The sequence below is a fragment of the Anolis sagrei genome, chromosome 1 (assembly GCF_037176765.1).
Source record: "Anolis sagrei isolate rAnoSag1 chromosome 1, rAnoSag1.mat, whole genome shotgun sequence".
NCBI lineage: Eukaryota > Metazoa > Chordata > Lepidosauria > Squamata > Dactyloidae > Anolis > Anolis sagrei.
Genome location: NC_090021.1, coordinates 114,498,163 through 114,518,449, shown reverse-complemented (window position 1 = coordinate 114,518,449; position 20,287 = coordinate 114,498,163). Strand labels below are relative to the sequence as shown.

The window sequence follows — 20,287 nt, the reverse complement described above, 5'->3', positions numbered from 1 at the left end:
ATATGGTTTGTTGAGAAGCTTGTTACACAGGTCTATTGTGAACTTACCATATTTCTTTTATTGTAAAACACCATTAATTGTAATAGACACACTAATTTCAGCAGCACCAACAACAACAAAAAAACATAAGATGCACCTGAGATTCTAAGATAAATCCAACAATTATAGATGTTTATGGGGGGGGGGAGGTGCCTTGGAAGTGAAGAAATACAGTACTGTTATAGAAGGTATTGTTCCTCTTCATACTGGAAAGAAGTGACTAGTGGAGTGCCGTAGGGTTTGGTCCTGAACCCACTGCTATTCAACACCTTTATTAAGGACTTAGATGAAGATTTAGAGGGCATATTTACTAAGTTTGCAGATTACCCCAAACTAGCTAACACTACAGAAGATAGGATCAGAATACAAAATGACCTTAACAGATTGAAGAGCTGGACCAAAACTAACAAAATAAATTTCAACAAGGATAAAATTAAGATACAAGACTTAGACAGAAAAAATGAAGTGCACAGATACAGGATGAGTGACGCCTGGCTTGACAACAATACATGCGGGGGGGAAATCGTAGAGCCTTAGTGTACAACAAGTTGATCATGAGCCATGTTTAGCTTGCCGAAGAGAAGGTTGAGAGGAGAAATGATAGCCATGTATAAATATTTGAAAGGCTGTCATAAGGAAGAGGGAGAAGGCTTGTTTTCTGCTGCCCTGGAAACTAGGACTTGGAGCATTGGGTTCAAATTACAGGAAAGGAGATTCCACCTGAACATTAGGAAGAAAATCCTGACTGTAAGAACAGTTCAACAGTGGAGCTCTCTGCCCTGGAGTGTAGTGGAAGCTTCTTTATTGGAGGCTTTTAAACAGGCTGGATGGCCATCTTTCAGGGATAAGTTGATTGTGCTTTTCTGCATGGCAGGGATTTGGACTTGATGGCCTATGTGGTGTCTCCCAAATGTTTGATTCTATAATAACTTATAACTTGACAATAAGCTACCTGTAAGGAATAATAATATAATAATAATAATAACTTTATTTTTAATACCCTGCTTCCATCTCCCCGAAGGGACTCGGAGCGGCTTATATAGGGATGAGCCCAAAACAAACATGGTTAAAATACACACTTGCATATAAAATACAACAACATGAAACAGAATAAAACAATAACTGCAACATTGCCTATAAAAGCAACCATCAAAACAACAACCAATGAACCTGTAGTAATAAACAATTCCTGGGCACGGGTGGGCAGATAGGAACAACTCAATTGTGAGGATAGGGCTGGTAGATAAAGTGTGTAAGTCAAGTGGTAACATTAAGGATAGTGAGAGGTATAAAATGAGACATTATGACTTTGGGTATAGAGCAGCAATAAAGTGCAAGATGAGATTTTAGGTCCTGATTGGGCTAGGTTGTCTGGGGGTTGTCTAATCAAAGGCACAGTGGAATATCCACGTTTTTAGTTCTATACAAGAGATGGACAGGGTGGGTGCCTAATCTTCCAGGGGAGGAAATTCCAGAGTCAGGGGGCAACCACCAAGAAGGCCCTCTCTTTCGTCCCCACTAGCTGTGCTTGTGACAGGGGTGGGAATGAGAGAAGAACCTCTCCAGAGGATCTTAATGATTGTGCAGGTTCATAAGGGCAGATACATTCGTGAAGGTAGGCAGGTCCTGAACCATTTAGGGCTTTATAGATAATAACCTGCACCTTGAATTGGGTGCAGGTTATTACATACCAAATATATATATATATATATATATATATATATATATATACTTTTGAAAGATGGGGTTCAAAATTGTGACACTCGTATTACCTGTTGTGAAAGACAACAAGCAATTCCTCCCCCCCCCCCCCCGGAGATTCCAAGGTACCATTTGAATAACTGTGAATCTGGATTTTCCTTCCTTTTCTCCTGCAGTGTCATAGCAACCGTTTGAGACATTATTCGATGTTAATCACTTCTGTGACATTTTGTACTATTAGATGCAGAACTGCTGAATTGCACGACTAGTTTCAAGGGGAATGCTTTTGTTCTGGTGTTTTTACGGATATCAGTAGGTATCATGGTTTAATTGATAATGTGGATTTCTGTGTATTTATTCCACATCCCAATAAGATGAAATAATAACTATTAAACAATGCACAGGTATCTCTCTCTGTGTGTGTGTGTGTTCATTATTATGAAGAACAATCTAGTAAAAAAACATAACTATCACTTAAGCCTATGGCTTCAACGAGGGAAGAGCTGCAGTTGAAACTGATGGCACTTCAAAAGTGTTTAACTTGGACTGGATCCTGCCATGTTCCCCAATTGTGCAAAGGCTATTACTTTAATAGCACAGATTTGCCTCAAAGGTAGCCTCTAATAAAGTCAATGTTTATAAAACAAGATAAATCATTTCACAGCCAGGGCTAGAATTGCAGAAGTGCAGGTGGTGTATTAGCCACATGCAGAGCAATTTATACTGTTTTGACTAATAGGCAATCTGGAAACCCAGGGTACACAATTCGTCAGAATTCCCTAGAAGCAGGATGCAAACGGAGGACTTGAGACATTAAGCCAAACAAGGAGTGGGATTCAGTTGTCTCTCTTCCCACTTTTATATCTGTTATCCTCATGGTGCCAAGCAAAAATAAAATAAAATAAAAATCAGTATGATCTGAAGGATGACATTTTTTCCTTTTCATTTTTTAAGCAGTGTCTCAAGTAGCATGTATGCCAAGTTGACGCAGACATTTGACCTGAACGAGATCTTGTTAACAGCTTGTTTATTTTAACTTCTTTTATACCGAGGGTTGTATGTTGTATGTATGACTATGTATGGCTATGTGTTAATTGTGTTATGTGTTAAATGTTTTGATACGGCCAATAGGCCAATCAATAAAACGTATTATGTATGCCAAGTAGAAATGTTACATTTTATTCAGGAAAAAGCTCTCAATTCAGGTGCCATGGATGTATATGACATTTTTTGGAAAACATCAAAAGATTACAGTTATTTTGCCATTGCTTCTGTAGGGAAATCATTCAGTTCTGCAGACTGAATCAAGCTGACATACTAGTCGAAAAGACAAAGCCAAATATAGAATTAACACAAAATGGATATTGCTCCATTTTTATTTATTTCTTTATTTCACAGTTTTTATACTGAGCTTCTCAACCTCGTTGAGGGACTCAGCCCGGTTTACAATAATAAAAACATATACATTCATTAAAATATCATATATCACAAATTACAAAACAACTTTAAAATACACTAAATATAAAACTACAGTGATCAGTCGTCCTATTAAGATGGATCTATATCCACTTCCATCCAGAGTCCTATGGTGTTGTCTCATTCCTCGAAGGCCTGACTCCACAGCCACGTCTTCACCCGTTTCCTAAATGTTAGGATGAATGGGGCGGTTCTGGCCTCCAGAGGGAGAGAGTTCCAGAGTTGCGGGGCCACCACCGAGAAGGCCCTGTCCCTCGTCCCCACCAGGCACGCTTGCGAGGCTGGTGGGACCGAGAGCAGGGCCTCTCCAGATGATCTTAGTAATCTTGATGGTTTCTAATTCCATTTTTGCATCTTTACCCCGTGGCCAACAAATTCCATCTGATCTTGGAAGCTAAGCAGGGTCAGCCCTGTTTAGTTCTTGGGTGGGAGGCTGCCAACATAGAATCATGTGTTATAGGTCATTGCTTCTTAAACTGTGGGTCCTAACTCCAGATGGGATCCCTTTAGCTCAATGTTGCTTTCCTGAAAAAATTAGCAAGAGTAAATGTTGTTGAACATCATCTAGTGGCTGTTTTTGACATTTATAGCTGAGGTCATATAAAAATTTCTTGGGCTGAAAGAGGTTGCGAACAGAAATGTTTAAGAAGCCCTGTTATAGGCGATGTTTCAGAGGAAGGAACTGCTAAAACTACCTCTGAGTATTCCTTTCTTAAGAAAATCCTATAAAAATGCTTAGGGTCATCATAAGTCAACAGCTGACCTGAAGGCATATAAAGTATCTTTGTAGACACAATTGTGAATCTAATTCCACTTTTGAAAAGGTCATAAACCAGCTTAAGCTGAAAGTAAGAAATCAATAAAACTTCCTTTAAAGTATGTATTATAAACAAGAAAGCCTTGGAGGTTTTAGGACTCATAAAACAGAAGAAATACGAGAAAAGAAATAGTCACTGGAAGCCAGTTCCATTCTTTGGCATTTATGGGATTTTCAAAATAGTTCATTTTAAGCTTAAACCATTATCAATATTTTAGCTTTGAACAAAAATAATTATAAGGTGTAAAAAATGTGTTCATCGTCAAGTATGCTAAATAATTAATTTGGATCTTACATTGAAAACTGGATTTTGGCTCATTTCTAGGTCAGATCTCATCTATGCTGACCATTTAATGCTGTTCAAAGCTAGCTTCAAACTATCACAAAAAGAAAAACTGGCACAAAAAAAGTGCAAGAAAGAAAGTACTTAATGGCACCAGTGCTCTGTGGTTTGTGTAATCGCTATCCAAATCTCAAGCTGGTTACATTATTTCTTGTGTAATCACCTCTCCAGTGATACCACTTTCTTCAATATCAGTTTGAATGAAACTGCATTAAATGGCCAGTGTAGATGGGGCCCTCATCTGTAGGTCAATTCTACAGTGTGTGTGTGCCTTAAAGTGTGAATTTCACAGGATTTTCCTAAGCAAGGAGCACTGAGAGGGGTTTTTACCATTCCCTTCTGAAATATTGCTTTAAATATAGGTATTTGTTAATCTCCCACTCAAGTACTGAGCAAGGGTGATCCTGCTTAGTTTCCAATACAGGATTAGGTGCCTGTAGGGTTTTTACACTTATGGTTTACTACTGCAATTTATGCCTATCTAAAACATTTACTTTCTCTAATAAGGCCTTAATAAGGCAGTCATATAAGGTGTTTTTTTTTTGGGGGGGGGGGGGGGCGTTAATTAGACTATCAGAATTAGACTATCAGAAATCAGTGCACAGATTGGTTGCCAGGTCACAAAATCACATATAGTAACCACCAAAGGTGATTGTTGATCAAGTTAGTCAAATAATTGACTTGTTTATTTTGAAATTGTGGTGAATCATAGTCAGACACAATCAGCAAGGTAGTTAATACTTTCTTTTTTCATATTTTAAAAAATCAAATGAAATGGTAGTGATAGCAAATAGGACTAATTCAAAAGAAATGCATAATATTAATGCTCCATAGTGGCAGAAATTGGTAGGCAAAATTAAATCAGAAATTTATTAAATAAATATGAAATATATGTCAAGACCCAGAAGCCTTAAGTAGAGCCAAACACAATGTAAAAGGTTCAAACACAGCTTTATTACACAAAAGGAGTCTTTTAAAGCATTTAACTTCAGTGCAGTGAACTAAGGCGGTAATTTGGCATTAAAAAAACGAAGCAATACCAGCAACAAAAATATAACCCAGATTATATCGCTGTTTGATCCGGGTTAACAGAAAAGTTCAGCAATCTGCTTCAAAGTTCACACAGTTCAAAAACACAGTCACAGAAGATGAAAAACGGAGTCCCAAAATGATACAAGGTCCAAACACGAAGTTAGCAATAGGAAAGTCCAAGAGACAAAAGCGTTGGTCAAACCGGTCCGTAGTCAAGCCGTTGAGTAAAGCTAAACATGGGAACACAGGAGCACAGGAACACAGCAACACAGGAATCTGTAGTCCAAGGACCCAAGCTCGAGAGTTGGCAGTAACAAAGATTCACACCCCAAAAGAGACATTTTGCCCTCTGCAAAGAGCCATACAACCAAAGCCCACTTTTATCCTAAAGCTCCTCATTAGAGGATGATGAGCTCCCCACCCTTTCCTCATCGCTCTCAGCTGCCTCCATCCCCGCAGCTCCTCGTCAGACTCTTGATCACGAATAGCCCACTTTACTCCCCTGCTCTCCTCCTCATCCCCCATTTCACAATCGGAGAAGCCCTCAAACGTCTCAGAATCACTTGGGGCCATGATTATCTCCCTAATCCGCTTTCGCTGGTGTTTCTCCTCTAACACCTGCATGGACCTCTTCTCCCTTCTACCAGTAGTAGTAACATTACCATCACGCTGAACTACAACAATATATGTTGTGCATGAGTGGATTAAGTAATATAGAAAACTCTATATAATCAAATATACATTGAGCATCTCTTCTCTAAAAATACAAAATACTCCAAAATCAAAAATTGTTCCCAAGGTGGGCGGAGATAGAGATACCATTGCTTTTGATGGTTCAGCGTACACAAACTGTGTTCCAGGCTAAACATACCCAGGGAGCTAGATACATTTAGGTTGGAGAAAATAAGGCTTAGGGGGAACACGATACCTATTTTTTAAATATTTCAAAGAATGTCTCATTGATGAGGAGGCAAGCTTGCTTTCTACTGCTCTAGAGACTAGGTCATAGACAATGGATTCAAACTACAGGAAAAGAGAGTCCACCTAAACATTAGGAAGAACTTCCTGACAGTAGAGTTGTTTGAAAGTGGGATATGCTGTGTTGGAGTCTCCTTCTTTGGAAGTTTTAAAGCAGAGGTTGGATGTGCATCTGTTGGGAATGCTTTGATTTTGTATTCCTGCAAGGCAGGGGTTGGACTGGATGGCCCTCATTGTCTCTTTATGATTTTATGATTTTATATGGTGTATAAAATTACCTTCAGGCTATATGTATGCAGTTTATATGAAACATACAGGAATTTTGTGTATAGACTTAGGCCCTACTTACAAGATGTACACATACTTTGCATACGGGTGTGCAAAATTACCTTCAGGATAAGAAGACTGTAGATGAATATATTCAATCAATATATTCAATCTATTCAATCAAGGAATCAATGAATCTGATCCTTCAAGATCTGAGCGGGCTATTGGTGATAGGGAGACTTGGAGGCCTCTCATTCATAGGGTCAACATAACTCAAAGATGACTTGATGGCAGTTAATGACGGAAATAAATCTCTCGGTCATCTGCTAAATTACAAAGCAGCAACTATTTAAATCACATTTCTTTGATTCTCCTACCCCAATTAAGGTTTGCAGTCTTAGCCACTATCTTCAAATCTTTCTTCTTGTCCTGATCTGCTCATTTGGGGATCTGATGTCTGAATAGCAATTTCTAATATGTGTTTACAGCCATGAAAACTACACTTTCATCACATGCTATTCTGCTAGCAACAATATGCCTGCCATTTTTTTGCATGTTGTATATTCGTTTTGATTCTAATTAAGATTGACTAAAAGTGTTTACCTCTAAAAGGTCCATGTACGCTCTAGATATCTGTTGTGTGCAGTCACATTGTGCTGACCAACACCCACTGAGAAGGTAAAAACTGCTATAGCAGCTAATAGGATTAGTTGTGAACTTACCTCCGTTTTCTCAGCTTTAGGTCTGAAATATGGGGATAATATTATTGCACTTCCATTAGAAACATTTGAAATGATCTAATTGTTATTATTTTGAATTGTTATCAGAAATCCGATTATGCCAAATGAATTAGCCTGAATTCAACACAGTTCCAACTGTAATTAGGGTTATATATCATTGGGATCAAAATGGTTACATCAATTCTGATCCTATTGCTTGGGGCTAAATTAGGCTATGTATCAGAGTGGCTATCCCTGCCCTTCTAGGAAATCTAAAACCTGAGCATTCAAGAAGTGTGTGCTTGTATAGTAGAATGTGATATGCATAAAATTAACAAGAGGGGAAGTAGATCATAAATCATTCTTATTTTCTCTAAATTTAAAATTCCTAACAAAACTAAGGAGTCTCTCCTCAGCTGAAGGAATACCTGATAACAACGGCTGTTTTTAAAGTTCTGTTCTGCTGACAGTTTTGTTTAGCCCTGCATATCAACTCACCTTGTAACATTATTCTGAAAACCTTGCAATTATGGTGAGTTTCTAGTGATTTTATGAGCCTGGCAGACTGACAGTGGAATTTCTAATAAGAATGGTTGTATGCAGTATTTTCTCTCAAAAAGCTGCTCATGTAAGGACATTTCTGTGTGCTTTCCTGCAGCCCGGACCTCTCCCCTGCAGTCCCCCAATCTGCTACATGTCTCAGGAAAGGGCTTTACAAATGACAAATCCTCCAAACTCCCTACACCAGTTAGGTTGGATGCTGGCCATCCTAGCTGGATGATTCTGGAAGTTCAAAAGGGGGATGAACCTCCAGTCAATGGATGCTTCTTCATTATTTATTCTCTCAACACTAAAACATGAAGGTAGAATTGTCTTTCTTCCCACATCAGGAAACCACAGCTGACTAATTTGCCTTGCAAGCAAGATGCATGCTTTGTGAACATGTAAGTGGGTCATATTATGAGTGCTGTGATATAACTCCTAGAGACAGACAAACGAAATAATAAATTCAATATGCAGTTTATAAACAACATTATACAGTGCAGTGTTGGGGAAAGGATTGCAAGTTCACTGCTAGTGTCATTTGTGTGTTGTTACCATTCATTCTTGCTGCAGCAATGAACATCTGCCAGTTAAGCATTCCTTCCTTCCTTCCTTCCTTCCTCCCTTCTTCTCTCACATCCTCACTTCCTTCATTTCTTTTCTCCCATATGGAACATAAAGTGGCTATTTTTCGAAACATAGGTGGGAATTATGTTTAGCTGCAACTCCCAACAGCCTTAGCCATTGATGAGGAATGGTGTGACTTGCATTTCTACACTTGAAAGTTTAGATAGTTCCCACCTCGGTTTTTTCAAAAAATAATTTTTAAAATACATGAAGATTAACTTCAACTGGAATTGCAAGTAAGTGTATCTATTCAAGTTTAAAGAACTAAAGAACCTAATGAAGCATAAGACACATTTTGTAATGGCCTCTAAACATTTGAAAAGATTGTAGAGTAGCCAGCAAAAAGTATGTGTTGGCAACGTAGTGTATTGAGGCATTAGTCTACCACTTGGCAGAACTCAACAGTTCCCAGTATTTAAATTTTATTGGCACTGTTATATCCATATTAGTGAAATACTTTAGTACCCAATGAAAGTGGTTTAAAATGACTGCATCAAGATACGGTTTCATAATAATGTGAATTTAGCTAATATAGCTACAACTGTCAGGGGGAAACTATGTGGCAAAAAGTGTAATAAATCATAGTTCTTTAATCACTATGGTAAGTTAGTATAGTCTTTTGTCGAAATAGGAATTTCAGTATTGCTGCAAGCTTAGAAAAAAATTGGGTAGTTAAGATGCTACAGTGGTGATATCTATTTAGGATTGTGAAAGAATATTAAAAATGTATTAAACATACATATAGAGCTGCAGGTTGTGGGTAATAAAAATAATCATGTTGGATATAATACGAAGCCAAACAGTAACTCAACATGTTTTGCTGCAATAAAAGAGCTGCTTACCTAAAGAATTGCGGTACTAACAGACTTATTTCAGATACCCTTTAATGGCTTGAATCTCAACTATGCATAACACCTTCTCTTTCTAATGAGCAGTGACATGTGCAGCTGTCCCCTGGCACTAATAGCATGAGAAAGTGCTCACAGTAGGGAATCCAGGTTGTGCTTCTGGCATCTTAATTGCACTAGTATAGTAATTATGCATCTTGTTAAAGTGCAACTTATCCTTCCAGTTTCTTTTCTTTGTTTGCAATTTATTTCAGAGTATAAGCTTTTGGTTGTTGGTGTTGTTTTAAGCAGAGATGATAAGATTGATAACAAAGACAGCATTTTTTTTTCCAATCAGTCGATTCCCAAAGAGCGTTAATCTAAATCAGCCTTCAGGTTAGAGTACTACAGGGAGTCTACTTGATAGAAAGCAACCAAGAGAAGCTAATGAACAAGGCTCAGGGGTACTTTTTTTTTTTTTTGCATTTTATTGCTTTGTATGTGTGTGTGTATTCTTCCAGGATGGAACAGAATTAATTCTGTTGTGAAGGAGAGATATATGGCAATGTTTGCAGATGAACCCGTCTCTCCAATGATGGCTTTCATGTCAGTGGGTGCTAAACCTATCTTGGTAGCTGAGATAAGCTCTTCCATAGATCTTTTAAAATTCAGAATAAAACCTGAAGTAAATTCACTGCTCCACCTTCCCTGATTCCCATGTGTCATAGATATTTTCTCCATGGAGGTGGGAAATATATAGCATCCAAGGTATTATTAGCCTGTATTCCCATTAGCCTCAGCCATTTTGGACAGTGGTGAATAATGTTGATTTTAACAACCCAACAAGATTAGATGGGTCAGATTATTCCTTGTCAAGTCTACATAGATCTGTATGGCAAATATTTTCATGGTTTCTTTGTGAAAAAAAATTCTTTGTAAGGAATGCAAAACAAACAAACAAACAAACAAACCCCTATGCTCCCTGGTTTATTTATTTATTTATTTATTTATTTATTTATTTATTTATTTATTAAAAATAGGTCCAAATGCTGAAGCCAACATGCAAGCAGAGACTGTGATGGAATAGCATATAAAACCAATATGATTTCTCAGTTTTATAGTGATATACCACATTCTCAGAAGTAGGAATTGATCATTTTATTGGGTTTTTTTCTGTTCACCATGGGAAAGCCATCTAAAATCCTACAGTTTTTGAATATTAATTATAAGTTGGGAGTTAATGCATGTGTTTTTTCCCCAGAGAAACCAGCCTTTTCTACATAGTAATCATCTTAGGCACAGAAAAAATATATTTCTGTGCAGGAAATGCTGTTTTGTATAAGGTTTGCACAAGAGCAGTGTTATTTTCTGCACACCTCATGTGCTTCTTTCATGAAGAATAAATCATGAATAGCAAGGTTTTGCTTGTCTAGGTTTCTGCTTGTCAGTGACACTTTAAAAATCAGTTTTCTGGCCATTTTCTCCTTGGTTTAGGATGCTGTCCTGATGAGATAGCCATTGCCAAACCTGTCTTGTATCTGAGCAGGGGAAACCTTCAACTCCGATTTCAAAAATACTCACTTTCAGTAGGAAAGCTTTTTTCAAAATATCAGAACATCTTGTTTATTAGCTCAAATTTTGTAATAATATTATTTTCTTGAAATCATCCAAGTAGGCTATATCTTGCTCTTGAGTTCATGCCTTTATTTTAATTATTTTGCATTTGCAACTGTATAGAAGACTCTGAAATATGCTCATAGTAAGGTAGTAATGCTCATAGTAATATCTTTTACAATTCAACTAAGTATATGTTCTTAAAGCATTACTTGAAAATCATTTCCAAGAAATCAAAATGATTTTTGACGTGAATACAATTAGAAGTAAGATCTAAAGAAATGCCAACCAACCAATTATTTCAGCTGTGCAAAGGCTTGAATTATCCAACCATTTATGGTCAATATTTTGGAGGAAGTCAAAGTTTCCAATCAATAAGTACAGCTGTATTTTTAATTTCCTTTTCAATGATATTCAGACAATTGACATTGTTTGGTTTATTTATCTGGAAAAAATAGCTTGCTTTGTGTAGAAGCTATGTGGTTTACAATTCAGAATCAAGTACTCCTGTTGGAAACTGGAAATTTGAAATTCTTCGCATTCTTCAAATCCTTGCTACCCATTGCTCTTTTTTTCACCATTCTGTTGCTAATGTCATTTTGCTTTTCTTTCTTGCTAGTGTTTTTTTTATCATGTCAGAAGTGACTTGAGAAACTGCAAATCACTTCTACTGTGAGATAATTGGTCATCTGCAGAGACTTTGCCCAGGGGATGCATAGATGTGTTACCATGCTGTGGGAGGCTTTTCTCATGTCCCTTCTTGCTAGTATTATATCAACATTAAAGACCATGAGAAAGTGTATTCTGTTACTAACTACATGCTCCATGACAAGTACAATAAATGAAGTAGGACATACTATCTAATATTTCTGAAATGCTAGAAGACTATATTTCACAGGGTCACTAGCTTTTATAAAGACATAGCTTGTAGATAAGAGTGATGAGTGATAGCATTATAAATTACACTTATCTTTCCTAAAGTACTTCATAACATCCCTCAGCATGGGTTCTTGAGAAAGTTGGAAATTGCCAGTATGTGTACATGGAAAGAGAATATCAACTGGCTAAAAAATAGGAAGGAAAATGGGGAAAGTAATAGGTGTGACCCCACATGGATTTACAGAGGATCTACTGCTTTTAAGCTTCTCACTGGTGATCTGAGTTGGGGCTGAACAGTCATCAAAGCAAAGATCAGACAAAACAAGTAGAAGCGAACAAACAATATCAATAACAAGATCATACAAAAACAAATACCATTGAATACAGGTAAAATTCCCTTAAGTTTATTATGTCTTTTTTTTTACTGACAAGGGAGCACTGTAACACAAAAGCTGGCCACTTTAATTGTTATTAATTGCTATCAAGACAGTTTTGATTTATGGCAACCCTATGAATGTGAGACCTCCAAGACACCCTGTTATTTACAACACTACCAGGGTCTTGCAAACTCAGGCTTGTGAGTTCTTCAATAGAGTTTACCCACCGTAATACTGTTTTTTCACACTTTAACATTTATGAAATTCATAATTTAGGGGGAGGAGAGGAGCAGCGGATCTGTGTGCAAACTTCTGAAAAGGATATGAACTGCATTCATGTCTGTGTTTATGTTGAGGAAATACTAACTGTGGTAAAGTCATACTGAAATGCAAATTGAATGAGTTTCTTATTCAGCCCTTATAAAATTTGCAAAATTTTATATTTCTTTCATTATGTGTTTGAAGGATAGAAAGGAGATGGTTAAAAGGATTTTTGTATTCCTTTTTGTGCACAGCTGTACTGATGGATACAAAATTTCACCAGTTTATGTCATTCCTAGTGACACATGAGCTTTGCTGCTTCATGTTTTTATACATAAAATTTCCACTGTCGGGGAACTGAGTTATATTTAAATCTCTTTGAAATGAATTTAAGAATTCTCACAAAGCCAAGAGGGAACATAGTTGCAGTGAATCCATCCTATTGAAAACATTGGGACCAGCTTTAGTTGGATTTGAAGCTTATAGGTGCATTTGGTTTCTTTTCTGAAAGCTGAGGCAGCATATTTTCATTAACTCTCTCTTTTTCAAAACTCATTACATAATCAAAGCTGATGGGATATAAGCATAGGTGCATTTTCATTTACTTGAGTCATTTTGCAACGCTGCCAGTTTAACTTGAAAAGTTCAAGGACATATATCCCCAAGGGTGATTGTCTTATGCTGCAGTAATGGAGATTAAATTTGTGGTAGTTATTCAGCTAGCTCTTTTTCTTACAAGGAACCTAAAATTCATTAAAAACTAATTAGGAATGTATAGGAGGTTAATACTCCATGTTAAGCCTTATTAATGAGCGATAAGTAATTCATAAAGTATCAAAGGACTGAAAATGGACAGAATTAAAGAGAATTATACTCCCCAAAACTACCTTTAACTGACATTAAGCATCTTCTGAGACTTGTACACACAGATTTAATAGGAAAATACTTGACCTTTACTTATTGGCTGATGGTTTTGGATGCCACAGGAGAGTGTACCCACATGAAGAAACCTGCTGGATAGCACAGAAATAGTACTCTGTGTTAAAAATGAAAAAAAAATAGTCCTCATTAAGTGACGCAAACATGTAAACAACCATTTTACATGTTTGTTGTGTGCAAAGGTGACTGGATACTTATTTTAACCATAATCAATAAGCCACATTATCCTTTTTAATACTCTACAACAGAAAACTTCCTACTGAATGAATGAATAATGTGACTAAACTATTCCTACTGATTTTTATGAAATGTTGCATTCAAAAAAGAGAAGAAAAACAACCTCATAAGGCATAGCTTCATTCATTTTTCATTTCCCTTGGATTTACTGCATTTTTAATATCTTTTTGCATTTTAAATTACTCTCAGGTTATCATTCCTCTGAATGTATTTTGGTTTCTTTTCAGAATATATAATAGTGACATGGATATCATAACTTTTACTAAAATTATGCCTTTTATTAAAGCAGGTGTTGCCACTGTCAGTCTAATTCACACATGGTGGATTAGCTCCCAACATGCCAAAAAAGGAGGATGCCATCCCCTCCCTCACCTTCTGGGTTAATGCAGGCAAGCTGTCACTAATTTCTTGTCAGTTTGAAGGTACTAAGTAAAAGGAAGTCTGATAAATACTCTAGGTATTGAGACCAATGAGACCTCAGTGACAACATTTTACTGAGAGAAAATAATGTCAAAAATTATATTCAAATCACTTAGCTGTCTAATTGATTTTGATAGAGAAGTGCTTGTGTCAGTTTGTGCAGCCATTTTATCACTTATCTCCACCATAGCTTCATGCCCATGAAACTACAGATTTGAACCTCAGTAGGCTCACTAAGATGACACTAGGGTTCATTTTCTTTAAAATGGTTTGATAAATGTTAATCTCTCTGTGACTTAGCATGCCATTTTCAGTCACTAAGTGGCAGTATTTTAAATAAGCTAATAGGAAGCTACATTTAGATATGGCTTATTTATTTCTTGGCAGCTCCAAATAGTTGAAGGCTTCCATATACTTCAAAAACAGAGAGACTGAGAGGGACAGAGAGAAATAATGTTCTATTATCTGGAAAACAGTGAAGAAGAGTGTGTAGCGAGAAAGGTTGGGTAAGCCCAGAATGGCAGAAGAAAAAGACTAGTGAAAAGAAAAATGAAAGTGGGCGGGGGGGGGGGAGAAGGGAAAGAATAGATCATTAGAGCAGGTTTGTGTGTAGAAAAATCACTTTAGTAGGTATGAGGGTAAGGAATGAAAAGGGGTGTCTAGGTTGACTTGGGAGCAGCTGAAGGAAAGTAGAAAGGGGTGGTGAAGACCAACCTGTGAACATTTGTGCTTGTATACAACACATTATTTCCAACATGTTATTTCATTACGGTGAATTATATTGCTCTTTGCTAAGTTATTATTCTGAAGTCAGTGTTGAAATGTGCACAGTCAGTGGGAACATCAGACAAGGGAGGTGGCAGGTGGGAATATCAGATGTGGGATGTATTAAGAACAGATTTCTTTGTTTCTATTGACCTGGCCACATTCACAAACCCCAGTGTTGTCTTTCAGTCCTTTTTTTAAAAAAAAAATACTGAAATGTTTCTGTGTTTGTGTGTGTGTGTATGAGAGAGAGAGAGAGAGAGAAAGAGAGGACGAGAGGGAGAGAGAAGACTACAGTATGCAGTTCTGGTTGTTATATCACAAATAGGATATTGTAGAGGTGCAGAAATTGCAATGCTTTGAACTTTGTGGCGCAGGAAAAAAGTGAATGAGGGAAGAAATGACAGGTGCATAAAATTATGCTATGTATGACTCAGCGAAAGCAGAAATAGAATATTTCCTTCCTCTTATAACTTTAGAGCCCAGGTGTGTCCTATTGTGGGAAAATTCAGAGCAGATACAAACAGCTTCTTATGCTATGGAGTTCACTTAAGGACCTTATCACATTAGGATATACTCCGTATCTGAGACTCTCTGAATCCAATTCCACACAGATCCTATCACATGCCCTTTGTCCTATTCAGTCAGTAATCTGTTGCAGAAAATGAGTAATTGCACATGAGATTCTAATTGTGTTTTTTAAAAAATTAATACAGTTCTGAGGCATTTTTTTAAACCTGATTGTAAAATCAGTATGCAGTACATCAGCTAAAATCTCACAAGAATGGTAGTTCAAGACTTCCTAGATCACTGGGCAATATTAGAAGAAAAAAGTGATGTAGGAATAGATTGGAAGGAGTCAGCCTTCCATGGTGTCAAAGCCAGGTATTTTCAAAACATAAGAATCGGGTATGAGGAGGTCAGTATGTATCCATCCGAATACAGTATGTATCCAGTGCTAAATATGGGCTGCATATTGATATAAACACAGTATATCCCAGTGCAATAGGGTCCTCATTCATGATGCTGAGGTTTCTTCCCCAACTGCTACTTAAACTCTATTATTTATTTATTTATTTATTTATTTAAAAATTTTATATTCCGATCTTCTCAACCTCCGTAGAGGGACTCAGACCAGCTTATAGCAAGGATTCAATGCTAATAGTACAATCTAAAAACATCATATAATAACGAGTTAAAATACATATTGTAGAGAAATGTTTATTATAGAGTGTTTAATGTACTGTGTTTAAACTGTATTTAGGGTTTACATTAGTTGCTATGGCCTAACTGTAAGAGATAGGTTGCCATGGTAACAAGGCCTCAGAGGAGGTGGGCGGAGTTTAAGGAATAAAAGGTTTGAAAGCGACAGTTAATATTCAGTCCGGTGGATGAGACCCGGGGAAGAGGATCAGAGTCAGTTAGGGCTCTGGGTTGTGAAGCTGTGAGAATTCAGTTAGTTCTTAGGATTTGTGAATATTTCTTCAGCAAGAGAGCTGAAGGTGTTACCTTGTTAGATTGCTTAGGTTAAAAGAATCTAACAGAAGGGGTTTTAAGGATCGCCATTAAGGAAAGACTGGTGATCAGTAGTTTGATCCGAGTATAGGACAAACAGTGTGGAATATTCATAATAGGGAACTCTGAAGTAATAAAAGCACTTCACTAAAGAAGGAGTTTATAGAATTGTAACATCAGAAGCTTGAATGTATCTCAAACTAGCCATTTTGTAACATCAAGCCTTGTGCCAAGTTCAAAGTCTCAAAACTGCAACAATTACGTTCTGTTAACAATAAAACTTGTTCTCTTTGTATTTCAAACCTGCCTCCTTCATTGCTTTTATGCTTGGTGCATTCCACACTACCAGCGTCACCTCACAACACAACTAAGGATAAATAGAGACACAAACCAGCGTCTCTAAACATATTGGTGGCAGCTTAATTCATATATATATAAGAAGGTTCCTTACAAATATTGTTGGCATCAAGGAAAATTAGTACTTCCTCACACATATCAATTAAAATTACAAATAAGTCAAATCGCCAAGATAAAATCATGTCCAACTCAGTCCGTATGTGTGGTCAATAACTTTGTTCTGTAGCCAGTTTCAACCATTACTCTGGGAATGCTACCTTCCATAGCCAGGATTTCACCAGCCTCCTGAAGGACAGGAGAGAGGGAGCAGATCTGATCTCAATCGGGAGAGAGTTCCATAGCCGAGGGGCCACCACAGAGTAAATAAATCTAAAGAAAGATTTAAACTCTACATCTTCACTATATAGTCCTGGCACCTGTATACTGTCTCCAGGATATGTCTGTATATCAGTTGAGGCAGAGCAATGACAACTGAAAACTGGTGCCCATATCTTCTCCTTGTGATTGGTTGATAACTGTACAAAACAGAATGATGAGCTGGATAGGCCTTTTGTAGGGCTCTTCTGCAGTGTATCAGCACATAGAAGATCATTTATATTCCTCATATTTTATATCTGGTATTGTTTTCCTCTAGTTTGCTCTATATTGTGTGGATAGTTTTGCAAAGGGTCTGTACCAATATTTGATAACATCATCAAGATTATGCTTGTACCTGTATTTTAAGAACGGCACGGGCAGATTGTGCATCCAGTTGAGAAACTCATAGGAAAAAATACATTTAATTAAGAGCAGAGTAAAACATGCCTGGATGTACTCACTGTCACTTTGAATGTACTTTAATTTAGATCAGTAGTAGGGCTATCTTCAAAATATTTTAAGGCTATAGACTAAAATTAGAAAGTTTAATATATTGTTTGAAAAAAGAATAAAATGAAACTTAAGTGGACAATGGATATAGTAATGTGAAATAATTGATTTTTAAGTTAGAAGATCTGTACCACCTCTTAAGAAAAAATGGATCTAAAGAAAGAGACTGGATTGCTTTGGAAGACAGGATTTGTTTTTTCTGGCAGAGATGGCTCACTGAAACCAACTGGAATAACAACAAAAGCCAAGTGCTTATATGTGTTATCTCTACATTGCTTTGGAGGAAGCTTTGAAGAAACAGTTGTGTTAACTCTTTCATTGCTAAGATATGAATAGAAGAGCTTTAAAGATGCAACCTCTGGGATATGAAATTGCAGGGATGTGGCAATGGAGCTTAGAGGAATACAAATTGATGAAAAATGATTTAAACAACTTTGGAGTGAACTTTAGAATAAAATGTGATCTAGTAGAGGAACCACTGAAGCATTCAAATCAAATCATTTATTTTGGTCAATCTTGAAAGGGCCAGGCAAAGGAGATGGGGAACTCATTGACTGAAAGAATCATCATCATCATAGACTATCACTCATGGCCGAGTATGATTGTCTTCCAAGTACAGAGTCTTGGTGGTGTGCCTGGAGTTGACTGTAGAGACCTATTCTGGATGTGCATGTTCTTTTTTCAGTGAGGACATCTATTTCCAGATGGAGGGCCATCCCAACAAAGGTTGCCTTGACACACATTCCTCTTGACATGTTTCTCCCTTTCACCCTCCATTGGTGCCTCTTTGAATTCCACAGCTGACCTCCAGTTAGAATTCTCCAGGGCCAGGGCTTCCCGGTTCTCGGTGTCTATGCCACAGTTTTTAAGGTTAGGGTAAGCTCATCTTTAAATCTCTTTTGCTGTCCACCAACATTCCATTTTCTGTTCTTGAGTTGAGAGTAGAGTAACTGTTTTGGGAGGCAGTGATCAGGCATTCAGACAATGTGGCTAGTCCAGCAAAATTGATGGCAGAGGATCATTACTTCAATGCTGGTGGCCCTTGCTTCTTCCAGAACACCAACATTTGTCCGCCTGTCTTCCCAAGATATTTGCAGGATTTTTCAGAGGCAACATTGATGGAATTATTCCAAAAATTGAGAATGACGTTTGGAGACAGTCCACGTTTTCCAGTCATATTACAGAGTTAGGAGGACAATAGCTTTATAAACAAGCATCTTGGTCTCCCAGTGATTGGTTGGTGCCTTCTGGAAGCACACTTTGATTTCCTCGATGTTCAGTGAGAGGCCAAGTTTTTCATATACTTCTGCAAAAGTGTTTAAAATGGCTTGTAGGTGTTCTTCTAAATGAGCACAGACTACATTATCACCAGCATATTGGAGTTCTATTACAGGCATTGTTGTGACCTTAGTTTTACTTTCAGTCTGCTGAGGTTAAATAGTTTGTCATCTGTCTGAAAGGTGATTTCCACACTAGTGCAAAGCTTCCCATCTACAAGAGTGACATATAATGTGAAAATAGTGCTTATAAGGGGGATTGGGAGATTCAACAATAGCAGTGCCCACTTTGAGCATTTGCTAATATTTCTAAAGAAACCCAAGGTGACATTTAAGTAAGAAGAGTAAAGAAATATGATACATCTTTTCTGGATTAATATAATAACTAGTTATGCGACCCCCGAGCGGTTTTTAAGATGTAGTCAGGAGTGCTGTGGCTTTTATCTTTGAATATATTTTTATGGATTTAAACGGTGCATTTTAATACCATTGATGTTTAATTCTGTTTTAATGTTTGTAGATTTGAAACTGTACTGAAATGCTTTTAATGTAAGATGCGTTGAGTTTCTTTGTAGAGAGAAAAAGTGGGGTATAAATATACATAATAATAACAACAGCAACAACAACAATAATATGTTATCTGATGTGGTTTTAAGGTCAAGATACTAAAGGTCTGTGGTAAACTAGTAAATGTTGATCTGAAAGCTATAATCTGTTTCATTATGGAGGCCAGAAAGTTACAGCTGAAGTTACAACAGATTGACTTTAAGTGGGGAATCAAGATGGGTTAATTTGATTATTTTAATAGAAGTAGCTATACTTAAGAGGCAAGGTATTATCCTTTATTTAGGAGAGGGAGAATAGAATCACAAAGAGGTGACAATATGATCAATAATACATAGAACCGGTGGACTTTCTGTAGAAAACAGCTATGGGTATAATATTTATTTTGAATTACTAATAATTGTATTTTATAGAAAGGAGGTTTGGAATTATTCTATTAAAAGAGGGTATTGATATATATATTACAACTGTTTTGGTTATTTAACTATAGAAGAGAAGATTGGAAGTCACTTTTATATTTATTTTTCCCATTTCCCCATTTGTATTCATTTTTCTTCTACACTTTTGCCTGCTCCTTCTTTTTTGTCTTATGAATTTTGTTTCCAAAGTTGGCTTTCTATTTGTGATTGGATTAAAATGACCAGAATCCTTGGACATTGTCTGATAGTTTTAGGAACTGAAGTTACTATCATTTGGAAGAACTGATGCCATCTGATCTGAAATATAGATACTTAGATTATTAGAGAATTATTTTAAAAAGCACGGATTTAATAAAATGCAATTTTCAGCAAGGAACTTACAAGGTATTTATTTATCGTGTCAGTATCAACCAGACAACTGTATTAC

General features: G+C 36.9%; 1 protein-coding gene across 4 annotated transcripts in view; it reads left to right on the top strand.

Moving 5' to 3' along the window:
- ADGRB3 (adhesion G protein-coupled receptor B3) overlaps window positions 1–20,287 on the top strand; it is a 596,417-nt gene that overhangs the window by 66,614 nt on the left and 509,516 nt on the right. The window lies entirely within an intron of this gene.